We start from the raw sequence: 12633 nt of genomic DNA, 5'->3' as shown, positions 1-12633 counted from the left end.
TATAGCTATGTATTTAGCAAATATCATGCCTTCTGCTGATTGGAGAGCATAGTTCTGATTCAGGAGGGAGTTATCAGGCCTTTGCAGGAAGAGATCCCTGCTTAAAGTAGAACTAAACTGTATCTGAGCACCACAAACTGAGAATGCTATTTAATTCATTTTCAAATTTCAAAGCAAACTCGCCCATTTATCCATGTTTTATTTTATTGAGAAAACACTTTGAAAAACAGCCCCCAGCATTTCTACCTGTTTGAGTTCCACCCAAAAGGGAAAGTTCCGCTTTAAAGATTGGTCCCCTGCTCCCCATTAAGGATTGGCACCTTTGGGGAGTGGGGGGGTAACGTGTACCCAAATTTGACAGGTATCCGCTCCCATTTCTGCTGCGATCTCCTAGGCGATCGGAAGCGGAAGTTGTCCTCCTACCCTCTCTCTCTCCCTGAACTCTTGTGGGACACGTGACAGGTCCCAGAAGACGACGGGGCCATTCAGGAAGTGCAGTGCTACACGTGCTTGCGCAGTGGGCACCCGGCTGTGAAGCCGCAAGCTCTCACAGCCAGGTGCCCACACTGAAGATGCCGATGCCTGGAATACAGGATGGATGGGCTGCAGCAGAGGCAACACGGGATCGTGGGACAGAAAAGTCCACAGCTACAGTTTTTGTGGCTGCTGACTTTTATTTTTATACAGTGTGAGTGGAATTCCTCTTTAAGTAAGAGCAGATAGTTCATGTAGCATTTATTTCCTGGAATCCACCTGCTCCTAGTTCAGGCATGCTGGCAGATGGGTGTGCTTAGCTGAGAAAGCCCCTCCTCCAAATGAAAGAAATGCCCATGAAGACTCCTGGCATATTTGACATAATATTGGCCTAGGCCAGAAACCAGGAAGCAACTGATGTAAAAAAAATAAAGTCTAAAACAAGTAAATATAGTATACATTCCTATCTATTTACTAATGCTAGTAGCATAAGGAATAAAAATAGTCAATGTTGGTTGAGAGAATTTATTTTTGCTTTACCCACAGATAACAAAGGTCCTTCTCTAAAGCTTGCAGGCAGAGGGCAGGCTTTTCTACTCAGGCTGTTGCTGCTTTCTTAAAAACACTAAGGCTCTGTACACCTTTCATTTTGGAATATAGATAGTTGGTTGAAACTGAAAGTTCCACTTGGACTTAAAATGCTAACAACCATATTTCCCTGCAACAGCACCAATATGCTGCATTTTTAATACTTCCTTCCATAAAGTTCAAAACTTTGCCACTGATTTCAGGGTCCGTAGTCAATGGTTTACGTCAGAAAAGGTTGAAGATTTTCTTTTTGTTTTTAATTCTGTGCAGGAAAGCTCCTCCTTTAAATTCTTGCAGCACCCACAGCAGAAGTCACGCTCAGCTACAGCTGTCTTTATGGTGATCAATAACCCAATGCCAGTTTTCATTTTCAGGTGCTCCACGTACACAGATCGTAACAATGAGATGGTTAGTCAAAGGCTAATTTCAGAATGTAGGCCAAGGTTGGGAAAATACAAGAACATCAGCATTAATGACACAGCAGTGATTGATGGCTTAATACATCATCTTGTCCAAACCAAATTGTGGCTCAGACGAGGCCTCCTCGTTTTGTAATTTATATAGTGAACATTAATAAATGAATGTCGGTGTCCTTTAACACTTCCTAGGGCTTAAAGAGACCCTGACAGGAAAAAAAAACCCAATCATACAGGCAAAAGAAAAATCAAGTATTTTAAACCCTTACATACAGTGTTTTTCTTTTCTGTTAACAATTTTTATTCACCCACATTTTTCCTTCTAACTTGCTAGAACATTTGATTACTCCAGGAGGGTCATTTCATGAGTACAGCCCCCTCCTTCCTTGCATGTCATAGCCTTCTCCTCTTCTTGGAGTTTCTAATACTCTCTGTGCTGCCCCAGCTCCTCTGCCTCACCCTTTACCTCCCTACATAACTAATATTGTAGCTGGGAAGAGTGAAGGTGTATATTTTAGAGTGAGAACTCTGGGTCTATTGGGGTTGCTGATATCCAAGATGAACGGTCTGGATAAAAGCGCACAGATGTGTCCCAAAGGAAATAAGTGAATGGTATATGTCAACTATGATTGGTGGGGAAAAAACTCACTGCTGCCATGGTAAAAACACATCGGTTTGTGGGAGGTATGAACAGGAGCCAGGCGCTGTGTAGTTTTGTGATAGAAATAATACACCTTGTATGGAGGTGTGTCTTTAATAAGTCATATGGTAAAACAATAATAAATAACCAGCCTGTGGCTTTAGGAAGCCAGGTTCCAAGATGGACGGCCCGTCCGCTCAGAGGGAAGCAGTGGAGTAGAATGCCTGTCAGTGCAGCGACCACGTGTACCCGACGTCCCAGCGTCCTGGATGACGTCACCACGATGTGGAGAGACAGAGGGGGGGAACTCTTGCTGGAGCCGCAGCTTTAGAAGGAAGAGGCCGGTTGCTGGGACAACATGTTTCGCGCGCATGCGCTTTGTCAAGTCCCTCTGAGCGGACGGGCCGTCCATCTTGGAACCTGGCTTCCTAAAGCCACAGGCTGGTTATTTATTATTGTTTTACCATATGACTTATTAAAGACACACCTCCATACAAGGTGTATTATTTCTATCACAAAACTACACAGCGCCTGGCTCCATGATATCCAAGATGGCAGCCCCCAGCAGCAGACTAGGGCCTTTTTTACAGGTAAATAACATGAATAAAATACATTGAATGCACATATAAACTCATAGGATGATATTTGTTGCAGTAAATAAACTGGTGACAGTTTTTGTTTTTTGTTTTTTTTTAAGTTGGATCTGTTTACAGTGCAAGTTTTTGTACTGTAGGTAACAAACTATTTTCCTTGTTTTTTTTCAGTTCATCATGTGTTGGTAAACACTGAAAGGGCAAAAGGGAAAGGGGACAAGGAAGGGAAAAAACAAATAGGTTTAACAGCAGACTTTTGCAACACCCGAAAATTTCAGATCCAATAATTAAAAAATAAAAATGTATTTGCTTACAAAAGCACTACATAGTATAGTATAGTATAGTGTAGTATAGTATATACAGGGCTTTTTTTTCACCTGGAACATGGTGGACCTCAGTCCTCCCACCTCTGGCTCAACCCCCCAACTCTGCACTCAGTACCTAATGCACTTCTGGTATTTAATGCCCCTTTAAGACCCTCCCGCTGTTAGTGAAAGGGGATTTTGGGGGGGTCGTGGTTGAGTTCATGCATCTATTATCTGCAAAAAAAAAGCCATGACTATAGTATAGTATAATAAATTAAATATAAAAATGTGTAGTAGTTGCAACCAAGTGTACCCCTGCCCAGTATTTATTTGACAATATGTGCTTAGATTTTCTTGACATGCTCCATGGACTGTGAATTAGGACCAAACTGAAAAATGTGTACAATGTATGTGTGTGCAAGTTGAAACCTTTAAGTGTCCTACACATGGGCGTTAAAAGAAGTCTCTTAGCTTGGCCATTAAAGCTGAATTTTATATAAAATCACAACTTATGTCAGCTCGTTAATCACTAATATGTACAGGATCATGTGCTAACAAGGATCATAATAATAGGATAGAGCAGAGTGACAAAGAGATGATATCACCTTCTTCTCCTTTATTGACTGGATGGCCTTAGGCTAGGAAGGAGCATGCCCCATATGTATTACGTTCTGTAGGAAAGAAAGATAAGGTCTCTTGTCCTGCCAGACAGAGCTTAAACCTTAGGACTGTATGGACAGAAATACAAACCCTTTGGCAGGTAAAATAGCTTCCCTATATATATTGCACATATATATTTAGCCGTTTGCTCAACTCTACAGACTTGCTATTTAGCTCTTTAGGTCCGTTTTACGCAGGCATTATCCATTCTGTCTCAGCAGTGGATCCTAGACTGATCCCCTGCTAAGTCTGATCAACAGAGTCACATAAGCGACATCCAAATCCATGATAGGAAGGAGAAAACCCCCAAACACCACACTCCAGCAAGATCCAACAGTCACTTAAATGAAAGCAGCCTCAGCCCAGCTCCATTCAGGCTGGGGGAATTTTCCCCTGCCATATTAAATCCCCACCTCTATGACTAAGATCTGGGGCCGCGGTGAAGTACATCAGTGAGTGTGGTCTGGATGGAGCTGGGCTGAGGGTGCTTTCATCTAAGTGACTGTTGGATCTTGCTGCATGCTACGTTTGGGAGTTTTCTCCTTCCTATACTGAACATTTTGAGCCTGGGTGGGCTCTTCCCAAGCCAGCACCCTCAGTGTAAGTCACCATAATTTGGACAGAGGAACCTAGAGTCGCACCATAAGTCTTTTTGGTGGGGATCCATATTGATGAGTCATACATGTAATGTTTGTGTCCATTTAGATTCTTCCTCCATCTTTTGGTGGTGAAATAAGCAAACCCATGTAATCCATAGGGTGTCCAGATGTAAGCAGATGTACTTCCACCTATATCTGTCAACACCCTATCAGGTCAGGTAGAGCGGACCTGGACACAAACATTTTCTGATCGGTCTGTAGGCAGACATAGACAGACACCTGTCCACTTACATTCAGCCATCCATAGGGATACATTGAAGCCCATTTTCGATCAGTATAATAACAAGTAAAAAAACAGACTGCTGGCACACCCGTGTGAAATAGGCCATGCACTGCATGTTATTTCGGTGATCATCAAGAAGTGAGCATGCTGAAGCTTTCCTCCTACCAGATGCCTGTCCAGAGTTTACGGAGCTGAACAGCTTAATATACAGTACATGCAGTATTATAAATGTGTTCATTCAGCTTTCCATTGTAGGGAATATTGACAAGATTTGTGATGCCAACCCTCCCACAACAAAAACAATCAAGCCAATTTACAGAAGCTGAAAACTAAAATACCAAATAGGTGATGTAAAGGCAGTGTCTGTATCTGCATGGACTCTATTCACTATTCAGTGAAGGCTACAACCTTGAATAACGAGTTGGCCTCAGAGCTGTCCTTACATTAATTATCACAGGGGAGTGTCTAAAATTACCTTTCTTAGCTAACAATTACCTAGAATGTGGGTACTCTCACAATTCTTCAATAAAAAACAATGCCATTGATCACTAAGAAGAGAAAATGAGCAGGATTTTAGCCGTTTAGATGGATTCACAGCATGCAACAATCCAGTGACTTGGATGCTTAAAAACCAGGGACTTGGACTGGACACCTGTAAAAGCAAAATACAGCATAACATTGGACCCGAAACAAGTTTATCATGGACCACCTAGTGGGAATAATTGGAGCTGAAGCTGGTGTATATTTTGTTCCTTGTTTTTGTTTACTTAGAGGTAGAAAATGCAATCTTCTCTTTCACATAACATTATTGCAACACAGGATGACATAATTTTCAGGCTGACATGAAGGTACCAGCAGCACCAATTACTGCCTGGTTAAATCAATATGAAGTAAGACTAATGAATCCCACACAGATATATGGTTCCTTTCACATCTTAAATCTCTGGAACATAGAAGCACACTATTTACATATGTTGCTAAGGCACCATTCACACATTTAAGTTAGAAATTAGTCTAAAAATTACTACAGCTAATTAAAACATAGGTGCCTATCTGTTGGATCTTTCCCTGGGGATAACAAGAGTGAGTGCAGTGGTGTTGAAGCAGAACTCAAGACAAAAATACATGTGTGAAATATTTCAATTCTGACTCTAATTCTATTTAGGATGTCTTGATTTACATACCTGCCACACTGAATATTTCATGATTACATAGTTAGGCTGAAGAAAAGCAACAAGTCATCTAGTTCAACCAACAGAAAAATAAATAAATAAAACTTCCATATACAGAACCCTATACTCACTTTTGATCAAGAGGAAGGCAAAAAAAAGCCTTAAAGCATGGCCCAATTAGCTTCACTAGGGGAAAACAAATTCCTTACGTATCCCCTTAGCAGTTGGATATTCCCCTGAATCAACAATCTCTTACCAGGGACTGCTGTGCTCCCTGTTTCAGCTTTGCAGCTTCCTGTGTCACTTTGAAACTTCAACCTACTAAATAGACACAAAGGGAGCAGCAGTATGCAGATGAGGTGATCTGTTTGTTCTGTCCTCCTGCCAGTGGTATATTGACAGCAATCTGCAATTCTATAGAGCATTGGTTGGCTCTTAGTGCTGACATTTCCACTAGCAGTCCTGGCAAATATGGACAGATATTAAAATGACAGATTTCAGGTACTTATACTGGCTTTTTTTTTCAAAAATACATTTTTTAAAACATAAAAAGTAAAAGATTTTTAAAAAAATATTTGCCTGGAGTTCAACATTAGTTCATATCATTTAAACAGATATATAATAAAGATAAAGGGGGAGATTTACTAAAGCTGGTTCACTCAGGATCTGGTGCAGCAGTGCATGGTAGCTAATCAGCTGCTAATCTCAGCTTGTTCAATTAAATTTTGGCAATAAAACGTGGAAGCTGATAGGTTTCTACGCAGAAGTGCACCTAATTTTGCACTCACCAACTCTAGTAAGTAAACCTCAAAAAGCATCTTATCCAGTTGTATATTGGTCTAAAAATTATTTATTGCATTTTACATGTAATTACCATACATATGCAAATCTTTTTATATACAAGCCTTTTACTCCTTGCAGAGCAGAACTCAGACTGGGAGAGGGGTGGGCAGCACTAGGAGTCAATCAGGTTCTGCTACATACATGTGCTAACAGGGAACATGCCAACATGAGTAGACTGAGTAAACTTGATGATTGTTACTGACTCACCATTCGGGCTCACGGGCACTGCCTCAGGGCCCGGGGTCAGTAGGGGGCCCCATGAGATGCCCCTGGTACCTTTTATAGGTTTTTTTGGGTGTGGGCGAGGAAACAGGGGCCCCATGATCCCCTATTGCCTGGGGGCCCCATGAGTTGTCAGTCTGCTCCTCTTACTGATTTTCTCTTTAAGTCCGCAAACGTGCAAACTACAACGAAAAACCCGTAAGTGATCACAAAAAATGTGCAAGTGCGAACACCACACGAAAAAGTGCACTTAGGGGTGTGTTTGTCCTACCCCCGGAAGGGTTGGACCGTTCACCCGATCCCCCGGGGCACGAAGCTCCTGACAGGGACAAGGTTCCCATTTGGTCCTCCTGGCCAAAAGGCCAGGTGGACCACCGTTCCTTATGCCCAGCCAAAGCCGGACATCCAGTACTAGGCAAGGGGGTTCTCCCGAAGAGAAAACCCCCTAGGGATCAGGGGAGGAAGGAACCGTAGGGCCACCCATCCTCCCCCTAGACTTCAGGTAAGGCCCGAGGACCCACACCCTCCATCCGTGAAAAACACACACATAAGTAAAGTAAAAAGTGACAAAACGTGGGAGTGCATAATAAATAAGGTAAAGATAAAGAAAAAAAAAAAAATAAAAAAGTGGTACCGTGCCGAATTGTGCACAGACCAGGCCCTGAGGCCCGTAGCAAAAATTGCCCTGGACTTAGCCAAAAGACCTGGTCCTTAGGGCGCTGTACAAAAAGAGGTGAAAAACAGTGGCCATGTGTCATTTTCACACCGTGGGGTCCCACACCCAAGTGTTACTAGTGACACCCCTGAGAGCGTCTTCCCCAGGGGGCACTGAGTTTGCGGACTTTTTGCGTCCCCAGCCCCTGGCCAGACCAAGGTAGATCCGTCCAAATCAGGAGGTACTGGGTCTTTCCAGTCTTCCCAGAGGAATTACTCCCAAGGCCCCAGAACGAATCATGGCGCTCCCTGGTTTCTGTCCCTCCGGTACTAGCCTTCCGGACCCCCATCATACCAGTGAGGGTACTATACAACAACTATCCCCGCAAAGCTAGAATGGTCGGGAGCACCCCCACTGGACACTGATAAGAACAGATACTACACTTGATCTTAGCCAAAAGGCCGAGAAGCGATAGGAGGCTCCTGTTACTGATGCTTTACTAATCAGCAGGCTGCAGGTAGAGAGGCGGCATGACTGTAGCACCTCTGTTCAGGCAGTTCTGCATCCTCATCCTTTAAACATACTGCATTCAAATAACTATATAAAGATTTATTAAGAAATGTACTTTTTATTTGAATGTACTTCCCAGTGATCATGACCTAAGCTGGCCATATGCATCTGGAATTCCGTTCTCCCTTCTGACCTGTGTAGAGTGTATTATACGGTCTCAGCCAGTGCTTCCAATGACCATGTCCCGTGATGCATTTTGCCCCGCCCACAGGGCTTATTCTATGACTAAGCCCTGGTGGGCAGGGCAAAATGCGTTAGAGGGCGTGGTCAGTGGAGAAACTCTGGATGAGGTCATATAATGCACTCTACATGGGTCAGAAAGGAGAGCAGCATTCAAGATACCTATTATTGTTGTCGCTGGGTGAGACCACTTGATCAACAGTGCCCCTATACCCGAGGACAATGGGGAAAAAGGACATACTTCTGCTTGGAGCTGTGCTACCAAGTTCTTTCAGGTCTCACTAAGCTGGTCATACATGATACAATTTTCTTGTACAATTTTCCTTTAGATATACCAAAAAACATATAATATAAGGTCAAAACTAAACAGCAATTTGTATCCAATCAGGCAGGCCCTTGCGCTACATAGGTGAAGGTAATTCTAAAGGAGATTATTTAGAATATTGTACAAGAAAATTGTATCATGTATGGCCAGCCTTAGCCAGTGCCTTCCAGCTGCCCCCTGGGAAAGCTACATCATCAGTGCTTTCCAGGAAGAACCTATTTGTAAACTATGATATCTTCAGAAATCACAGAGGCAAGTTCCTTTTTCCATAGACAATATCTACATTTTTCATACAATGCCATTGCTTTGGCAGCAAGTGTAGGGTAGCTCACGTAGCAACAGCTATGGCAATGTGTAAACAATAACAAACCACAACTGATCACATACAACACATGTAGGAGATCTGGCACTGGTCTCATTGGTGAACTGACACCAAAAACATGGATAAAGAAGCTGACCACTGATGACGTTTACATTTGAAATGGCAGCACAGATTTCCAGAAAGAAGAATTAGGAAATGTTGAGTGAAAAAAAGAAGGCAAGTAATAATATTTTTTTAAATTTTACAACACATATATAATAAATAGTGGTGGAAGAGGAAGGGAGAAGTCTGTTTTAACTCTAATGGTGGCCATAGATGCTGCAATTTTATTATGCAAATCAAATATCTATAACTTCCTCTTCGGTTGATCAAGACTCGATTTGGATCAAATTTGATCATACTGAGTTGATTGGCTGGGGTGGAAAATTATTTTGCATCAAATAGCAGCACTGAAATGCTTTGGTCATGAATCTGCTCGTATTTTGAATGACCACATCATGAGATTGCATGGTAGTACAAATGCAATCATAACTTTTTAGCATATTTTCCAACTATTGTCCACTTGATATACCAGAAAGTCCACTTTCCTGTTTCTGGTATATCAATCAATTATAGATTAATTATAGATTAATTATTCCATTCAGGATAGATCAATTGGAAAAGAAACTGTGTGCATTGCCACCATAACAGTGGTGTCATGCCAGTCTAACTGTGCTGACTGGAAGAAGTACAATATATGAATCAAGAATTAAATGTCTTTTAGCCAATAATAAAGGTGACATATACTGTGTATTTCACGGTCTACCTGGAGTTCAGTCCACCAGAAAGCGATATTTCAGATATGGGTGAAACCCCTGGCAGGATGTCTTTGTTGGAGCTCTTGGTTTTGCTACCCACGTCTTGGAGTCTAAATCATTGGATGTATTCTAACTTTTTCTGCTATGTTTTCAATTCAAAACATAAATGAAAAGTCCAACAGGGAGAGTGAGACCTCCTCATAATGGCCACAGCAGGTGGTTGGAGCCGGGATTTTAACTTCAGAGATGTCCCTGCGGAAGTCCTCAAGAGATATAAGAAGCCTGTGGGAGATTCCATTAGAAAACAGAAATTGGGGGGGGGGGGGATTGTGCTTTGAGGGGACCGAGTCAATATGCACTCAAATCAAACATAGCGATTATTACCAAACCCTGGCATCCAGAGTGTGCAAATAAAAATATCAAATAGACTGAGGGATTTAAAACAATAAGGAATTATACTGTCACCACTGTATTCTATTTACCTTCCTACTGCCAGAACCAGTAATAGTATGTGTATTCTGTCCAGCAAAGATTTGAGAATTTACATCTTTAGAATACAGAATTTAATTCATTATTATATCTTTGAAAGCAATTATTTCCTATGTGAAATCATGTATAAAAACTACAAAACGTGTGTATATGAACATAATGGGAACCGGTGGAGATAACGACATAGAAGCCATCATTGCCGACCTGCTTTTAAAGGTGTAAGCTCCAAAGATTTCATCTTGACTGAGTAGGGAGTCACTGAACTGCAATAGGCATGCAGACAGTAAAGTCTGAAAAGTGTGACCATCCATCTTACATGTGTTTTCAACGAGGGTGCTGTGACACCCTGGCATGCCATTTGGGTTTCCCCAGGGTGCCGCAAGCATGAGACTTAGTTTGTCCTAAATTAGAGATGGATGAGATAACTGTGTGGTGGGTGGGGGGAGAAACTCTGTCGTGATGGGGGGCTCTGATGTGATGGTGTTCTCTGTTATGAAAGTACTCTGATGTGATGAGGAGCTCTCATGTATACGGGGGGGCTTTGATGTGATGGAGGACCTATGACTCTGTTATGGAGGGGACTTTATGGTGCTAGGGGGCTTCTGATGTATGAGAGGACTTTGATGTGATGGGGGGCTCTGATGTGAAGGGGGGGCACTTATGAGATTTGGGGGTCCTCTGATGTGAAGGGGGGACTCAGATGTGAAGGGGGGGACTTATGAGATTGGGAGACCTCTGATGTGAAGGGGTCTCTGATGTGATAAGGGGACCACTGATGTCCAGGGAGTACCTGTGATGTGATGGGGGGCCCCCTGACTTTGTTATGGGGGAACTTTGTAGTGCTGGGGGCCCTTGATGTATGGGAGAATTTTGATGTGATCAGGGGGTGACGTGAAGGACGTGAAGGAAGGACTCTGATGTGAAGAAGGACACTTATGATATTATGGTACCTCTGATGTTAAGGGGGGCTCAGATGTGATTTGTTGACCTCTGATGTGCTGGAAGTATATCTAATGTAATGGGTCCCTCTGACATGAAGGGAGAACTCTGATGTGAAGGGGAGACTCTGATATGAAGGGGGGATACTGATGTGATGAGGGAACCACTGATATGATGGGATGATCTCTGATGTGAAGGGGGAACTCTGATGTGAAATGGGGACCTCTAATATGATGGAAGGACCTCTGATGTGATGAGAGGACCTCTGATATGATGGAAGGACCTCTGCTATGATGATGGGACCTCCGACATGATGGAAAGACCTCTGATGTGATAAAGGGACCTCTGATGTGATGGAAGGACCTATGATGTGATGAAGGAACCTCTGATATGATGGAAGGACCTCTGATGTGATGAGGGGACCTCTGATGTGATGTGGGGATCTCTGACATGATGGAAGAACCTCTGATGTCATGAGGGAACCTCTGATATGATGGAAGGACCTCTGATGTCATGAGGGAACCTCTGATATGATGGAAGGACCTCTGATGCGATGAGGGAACCTCTGATATGATAGAAGGACCTCTGGTATGATGAGGGAACCTCTGATATGATGGAAGGACCCCTGATGTCATGAGGGAACCTCTGCTATGATGGAAGGACCTCTGATGCGATGAGGGAACCTCTGATATGATAGAAGGACCTCTGGTATGATGAGGGAACCTCTGATATGATGGAAGGACCTCTGATGTCATGAGGGAACCTCTGATATGATGGAAGGACCTCTGGTATGATGACGGGGCCTCTGATATGATGGAAGGACCTCTGATGTGAATGGGGCTTCTGATCTGAAGTTCATTTCATCAAATTTGTACATTTTTCCAGGCTCAGGTTTCACATTCATAAGTTAATTTACTTTTTTTACATTTTAGACTGGGGTGCCTTGAGATTTTGCATATTTTAAAGTCTGCCACGACTGAAAAAATGTTGGGTAACAAGCAACACTAAAAACTGAGTACACCTTGTGAAGGAAAGCAATTCCTGCGTTCTGTGGGGGACATCGTTAGAGAGGTGGTAGGTATTGCAACCAATGCTGATTTATTACTTTTGGGGGGAGACCTAAAAAACTAAATTTCCTGGAGTTGGGTTTGAAGTGAGTTATGGCAGCTATCATTTATCCATCATACCAGGTTCACAAGACTTATATACTGAGCTTTAAATAATATCAGGCATTGTATGATCAGAGGTGTGTGCTCCAAACAGAGAAGTCTTAAAGGATAAATTCACCTGTGGAGCACCGTGGTAGCTCATTAAAGCTTCCTGTCAGAATATCTGCTTCCTCATACATCCCGTACGGCAAGCAGATATTCTGACAGGTCTGCAGGAGACCTGCATGGCATCAGCGATCTAATGATTGCTTGTGCAATGCTTTCCAGGCTCCTGTAGACAAAAATAATAAATGCACAATTTTTTTACCTGCAATTATTATTTTTGTCTAAAAGGTAAACTTATCCATTAAGAATAACCTGGAGATTCATTTTACCACAGTGTAACCCTTGTT

General features: G+C 42.6%; 1 protein-coding gene and 1 pseudogene across 2 annotated transcripts in view; both read right to left on the bottom strand.

The window, feature by feature from the left end:
• The window catches only part of DPP6 (dipeptidyl peptidase like 6), a 1666940-nt gene that overhangs the window by 1196845 nt on the left and 457462 nt on the right, over nt 1–12633 (bottom strand). The window lies entirely within an intron of this gene.
• Nucleotides 7808–7923, bottom strand: LOC149474397 (U2 spliceosomal RNA; annotated as a pseudogene).

This window comes from Staurois parvus, unplaced genomic scaffold (genome assembly GCF_062004578.1).
Source record: "Staurois parvus isolate SC_StPar_1 unplaced genomic scaffold, SC_StPar_1.0 ptg000005l, whole genome shotgun sequence".
Taxonomy (NCBI): Eukaryota; Metazoa; Chordata; class Amphibia; order Anura; family Ranidae; genus Staurois; species Staurois parvus.
Note: the sequence above shows the minus strand (reverse complement) of the source record. Positions and strands in the feature narration are given on the sequence as shown.